The sequence below is a fragment of the Aristolochia californica genome, unplaced genomic scaffold (assembly GCF_029961685.1).
Source record: "Aristolochia californica isolate CCGP_79_NKW_82.1479 unplaced genomic scaffold, dmAriCali1.0.hap1 SCAF_14, whole genome shotgun sequence".
In the NCBI taxonomy this organism is placed as follows: Eukaryota; Viridiplantae; Streptophyta; class Magnoliopsida; order Piperales; family Aristolochiaceae; genus Aristolochia; species Aristolochia californica.
In genome coordinates this window covers 26600870-26607796 of record NW_027181815.1, presented here as the reverse complement: position 1 = coordinate 26607796, position 6927 = coordinate 26600870, and positions in this window count along the sequence as shown.

The window sequence follows — 6927 nt, the reverse complement described above, 5'->3', positions numbered from 1 at the left end:
CAATAGATTTCTCTTATGAAGCTCCATCATCCGACGCACACCCATATGACCTAACCGCATATGGTACAAGATTGTACAGTCTGACTTAGACTCTGTAGCTGCAACTCCACTTACAACTGTGGTACCTTGCAGTGTATAGATATTTCCAGATAGTTTTTGCCCCTTCATCACTATTAAGACACCTTTACTCACTTTCATTACTCCACTTGCAGACTTGTAACTATAACCATTCCAATCTAAAGTACCTAATGAAATCAAATTCTTCCTTAGATCCGGTATATGTTTAGCATCACACAACATTCTAACCACACCATTAAACATTTTAATTTTTATACTCCCTATTCCATCAACTTTGCATGAAGCATCGTTACCCATCAGAACAAAACCAGAGTTTACTAACCTGAAGGTGTGAAACCAATCTTTATTGGGTGTCATGTGATAAGAGCATGTTGAATCCAGAATCCAAGAATCTCTGAGGTGATCTGAACTGGATGAAACAGAAAGCATATCCCCATCACCACTCCGTAAGTCTTCTTCTTCCCCTACATTCATAGACTTTGATGGACCCTCTTTTTTCTCTACATTCCCTTTCTTTTTCTCTGAACAATCCCATTTTATGTGCCCCTTTTTCCCGCACTTAAAACACATTATGTCCTTCCTCTTCCTGGATTTAGACCGAGATTTGTTGTTACTCGATCCACTCTGAGACTTGTTTCTTCCACGTTCTTGGTTACCCTTCACCACAAGTCCTTCACCTTGTGAAGTCTCATCATTGGCTTTCTTCCTCTGATGGAAACCTAATAGAGCACTTGTGATATCCTCCAATTCAAGAATTTCTTTTCCCCACATCAGAGTTGTAACCAAATTTTCATACGTAGGAGAATTCAATATGGAATTTAGAAACATTAACGCCTTGTCTTCATCTCCAAACTTCACATCAACCCGCCTCAAATTACTAATGATCTGATTGAAGACATTGATATGTTGACTCAAATCCTAGCCCTCTGACATCTTAAGACCATATAGTTTCTGCTTAAGATAGAGCTTGATCGTCAACAACTTGGACATATACCAACTTTTCAGTTTCAACCAAACTTCTATCGGTGATTCCTCATCCATGACGTGATATATCACGTCATTAGCCAAACAAAGCCTGATAGTCGCCATAGCCTTTGCTTCTATTTCTTTCCAATTCATATCATCCATTCTTACCGGTTATTTTTCGTAATTGTTTTTCAACATGCCCTACTGCACTAACAGATCCTTCACTCTCCTCTGCCATAATCCGAAATTCCCACTTGCCGAACTTAATCATGTCAAATTTTGTAGAAGAAACCCCAATCATCGTAGCCTAACTTGGGCTTTCTATGCGAAAACCCAAATTTTGAGCACGATGTGTGCACAGAGAAACCTCGATGTCTGTGCAGAAGGAGGCCTCGTCAGGTGTGCACAGTGTCTGATGACCTCGACTGATGCACTGTAGATTGATGACCTCGATGAGTGCGCCAACAAGTTTTATACTGATGACCTTTCGATGGGTGCACCAACGTCAAATGTCAGGTTTTCCAAGAATTTTTTTTCTCTTCAAATGAAATTTCAATTGTCGTTGTCGTCAAAAAATTCTTTTCGCCTTCGGTGCAACCTCATCTGTTTCCATAAACAAAAAAAAAGTTCTTCAACACTCGGCAATGGAAGCCGTCGACAGGGAGGGTTTTATTTCCTTTCTCTACAAAACACACAAACACCTATCCAAACCGAAGGATTTTAATCTCGATGGTATCGTTATCTGAGCCGGAGGCAATAATGAGATGGGTGACGTGAATTTTTTTGGAACAACGACCTCAGGATATATAAGTAAGCTCTTATACCATTTTGTTGTGAAACGAGTGGCTATTATGATGATGATCTATACAACATGATTAAAAAAGATTCAGACGCAATTTCACTATATCTGAATAGGGTTACATAATGTGTATTTTATGCTAACCCTAGACGTACAAAGTATAAAATACACAATACCCCTATACCAAAAATACCCCCCAACCTCAGTGTATGAGCCATATGTTTCAACATCCTACAACTCACATGACAAACAATCCAATTATGTTTCCAATCTATCTATTTATATTGGTTCAAACAAAGTACGAGTAGAAGATGGTAGTACTCTTTCTGTCGAAGGAAAAGGACAAGTACAACTTCTATATTCTACTAGTTCCTTTCACCTTAATAATGCACTTCTAATTCCAAAAAAAAAATCTCATTTATGTTTAAAATTTTAAAAAAGATAATAACTGCTATATAGAGTTTTGTCCAAATTGTTTTCATGTGAAGGGCACACAAAATGGAATAATTTAGGCGAGACAATGTCTGTTGGTCTATATTTTTTCCTCAAGAAGATAAAACCTTTGCAAACACAAAAGAATCACAATCTATGTTGTGGCATTGTAGACTCGAACATCCATCCTCCACCTCGATTTCGTCCTTAGACACTTGTTGAATGGTGAAACAAACTAGGTTGTCATTTGATCACGTTGAACATAAAGCTTCTAAGCTGGTTGAAGTTGTACATTCTGATTTGTAGGGACCCTCACCTTTGATTTCTAAATCTTGATTTAAGTACTATATTATTTTTGTCGATGATTATAGAAATTTTGTTTGGATGTATCCTCAAAAGGCTAAAAATGAAGCCTTTGGAACGTTTGTTAAATTTATATATAAGGTGGAAAATCAATTTTCTTGTGGGATAAAAGTACATCATTCAAATGGAGGAGGTCAATACATAAACTCTATTTTTAGTAATTATCTAATTCCATATGGAATTCTTCACCATCTTTCTTGTCCTTATACTCCAAAATGAAATGTAATTGAAAGAAAGCATAGACACATCGTTGAAATAAGAATATAACATTTTTATCTGAAAGTAACGCTCCTACTAGTTTTTTGGTTGAAACTTTTCAAACTGCAATATATTTAATTAATTGACCTTCTACTGCTCCATTATAGGGTAAAACTCCTTACTGTTTACTTTTAAATATCTCTCATGTTTACAATCATATTCATACTTTTGGATGTCTATGTTTTCCATGTTTATGGCCTTATAAAAACCAAGTTCGAACCATGATCTCTACCTTGTGTATTCCTTGAATTTCATGATTCTTATAAAGGTTACCAATGCTTTTTCCTTCTTTAAATAAGTTTTTTTTTATCACTAGGCTTGTTGTTTTTGAAGAGTCATGTTTTCCATATGCGTCACCAAAAAAATTCAAAATGGCTAACCCCTTAAATGTTAGTGAAAATGATGTTTTCGAAGCATTACATAATACACTACCATTTCAACTACTCATTCATCCTTGAAAAAAATTTATGTTCATAAACTTCCAAGTTTATACCCAAATACTCCCATACTTAGTCCAACATCATCACCTAGTTCAACACCTTCATCCCAAACCTCACCAGGTACTAGTTAGATTGAAATCGTCCTTCCTATTTACCCACATCCTACATCTCTTCCTCCCGACCCTAATCACCATCCAATGATGACTAGAGCCAAGAATAAGGCAGCTGCCTCAACTCTTCTAGCTCATACGGTCACACATATATCAGAGCCTATAACATATAGACTTGCTCTTGCACTTCCTCAATAGCATGATGCCATGAAAGAAGAGTATCATGCTCTTCAACGAAACAATACATGAGAACTTGTACCTAAAAATTCTAATATGCTTGTTGTAGGGTCTCAATGGGTCTTTAGAGCCAAATTCGATATTGATGGATTTGTACAAAAAATATAAAGCTCGTCTTATCGCTCCAGGACATCACCAACTTCCAAGAATCGACTATGATCAAACATTCAATCCCGTTGTTCAGCCTCAAACAATTCGAGCAGTACTTACCCAGTCCAATATAACTGGCCATTACTTCAATTTGACGTTAATAATGATTTCTTCATGGGTCTCTCAATGATGAAGTGTTTATGAGACAACCACCAAGTTTTCAAAGTTCCACCTTTCCAAACTATGTATGTAGGCTGAAAAAAGCATTATATTGTCTCAAATAAGCCCCTCGTGAGTGGTATGCTCGATTTAGAAACTTCTTACTTCACTTTGGTTTTCAAATCAGTAAAGTTGATCCCTCCTAGTTCTATTATCATTCTGCTCTTTGGTTTTCAAATTAGTAAAGCAGATCCCTCCCTGTTCTATTATCATTCTTCATTTAACCACCTATCTCTGCTTCTTTATGTTGATGACCCTTTTCTTACAAAAAATAATCCTTCTCTCATCCATACTTTCGAAACAGCCTTATGTGATACCTTTTCCATCAAAAGCTTAGGTCCTCTAGATGTTTTCTTAGGTATTCAAGTACAGAGAAATCCCACCAACCTTTTTCTTCATCAAACTCAATACCTAAAAGACATATTACATCGAGTAGGGATGGAATCATGTACACCAGTAACAACAACTCTAGCAAACAACACAAAACTTGATTTTCAAAGTCCACCTTACTTTAATCCTATTCACAATAAAAGTCTTAAAAGAGCTCTTCAATATTTAACTTTTATAAGACCTGATATATCTTATTCCATAAATCTTGAAGCTCAATATATGCACTCCCCAACTAATTTTCACTTCACCTTAATCAAAAGAATTCTATGATATCTTAAAGGTACTATAGACTATGGCTTAGTCTTCTCCAAACCCTCCTTGCTAGATATTCTTGCTTTTTTGTACACATATTGGGGTGGTTGCCCACTAATGAGGAGATCTACCACTGATTTTGACATTTTCTATGGACCTAATCTCGTATCATGGTCCGCAAAATAAAAAACCCTTCGTCTCTCGATTCACTACTGAAGCCAAATATAGAGAATGGCTTTTACATATGCTAAAATCACATGGATTCAGTACCTTCTTAATGATTTGCATATACACTCAACTAAACATTCATCTCGTCTTTGTGATAATTTGAGTACTAAAAACTTGGCTCACAATCCTCTTCTTCACTCTAGCTACAAGTATATTGTAATTGACTATCATTTTGTTTGTGAAAAAATAACAATTTAAGTTTGACATATCCCTTCTATCAATCAACTTGCAGATATTTTACCAAATTGCTCTCTTCCAACCGGCTTCAAATACTCACAACCAAGTTGAATGTTCGGTCAACCTCTCAATTCCGCTTGAGGGTGAATGTTAAACAATCTAAACCTACACAAGGCAACATATAAAGACATGCTAAAGAGGATACATCACCATAAGCTACACGAGGAAACATAAATATGCAAACACATATAAAAGAGGATACATCTACCATGCAAAACCATATAAAGATGGCAAAGGAGGCCAAGTCACTCATGCAAGACCATGCAAAGGTGATGTCCACCTCACCCATGAAAATAGGGACACCCCCATACATGGATCTAGAAGACTCCTCTCCTACAATCACTCCCATGAGGAACCCACTACAACCTTTTAAAGCTACTCAAAATTCTCCTACAAATCATGTTCAATCTACCCGTGCATGAAGACGTGCAAGATCTTTTATTGTTACTTTTGAAGGGTTTTGAAAATGCTATATAAATCCATGTAAACTCACTTCATTCAAAAACCCATCCCCTTTGGCTCCTTCTCTTACTGTTGCTCTCAATTGCTTTCATTTTCTTCACAATTCATTCAATCATTTAGCTTGATTTCTTGACATTCATGATAGCTTGAATTTTTTCAATGAAGGGTTTTATTTTAATCTAACTCTATTTAATTTAAGTGAGTTTATTATAAAAAAGAGGGGCTCAAATTTTGAGACTCAGGGGGGGGGGGGGGGGGGGGGGTTAGTCCACAATGAACTTGAATTGAAGTGAAGAATTGAATTGAAGTAAAATGAATTGATTCAACTTCAACTCATGTTTGGAGTACAGACGAGTTCAAGCGGCTGGAAAACAGATTCCAGTGTTAATGCCCCCAAATGAAAAATATGATATAAAAAAGAGAATAAGTAACATTTTATAATATACTTAAATAGAACATATACCTAAACATATAATTAACAAAAATAAACGTGGTTACTACACTTATAAGTGATTTAACGTGTAGTATTAGAATATATTAATATCCTAATTAATGAAAAAATATATTATATTACTTAATGATTATAATTTATTATAAATTAAAAAAAAATTACGTGTGACTAGAATAAATTATACAAAATTAATAAAAAAATAAAAAAATAACACAAGAGAATATAATAGATAAACCTAATGGTTTAATTAATTATAAAAATTGGATAATTAAACCAATTAATGATTATAGTTTATTATAAATTAATATACTAATTACGTGTGACTAGAATAAATTATTTAAAATAAATAAAAAATTTAAAAATAACATAAGTGAATTTAATAAACAAATAAATTATTCTGTAATAACATAAGATATAGTTTAACATTAAAACTCACTATTTTAATAAAAAATACATAATAAATAAATAAATATATTAATTTATCAATAATATAATATACATTTTAAATATTATTAATTAATAATATATTAAAATAAAATAAAAACTAATGGTTTAATTAATTGGATAATTAAACCATGGTTTAATTTTTCCTAACTTAGGAAAAATTAAACATTGTCTTCGTCTTCCTCTGCGGCGGGCTTGGCAACGGTGACGGAAGCGGGCAACGGCGATGGCAGCGGGCAACGGCGATGGCGGCGGGCAACGTCGACGGAGGCGACTTTCCGACGGTACGCCGAGAGGGAGAAAATAGGGAGGCCGAGAGAGAAGAGAAGCCAGGAGGCCGAGGGGCTCTGGCCTCCCGTGCTCTGCGACGGAGGTCGAGAGAGGGAGGAAGGAAGGCCTACGGGGGCGGAAAGAGAGGGAGGCCGAGGGGCTTTGCGACAGAGGCTCGGCCTCCCGTGCTCTGCGATGAAG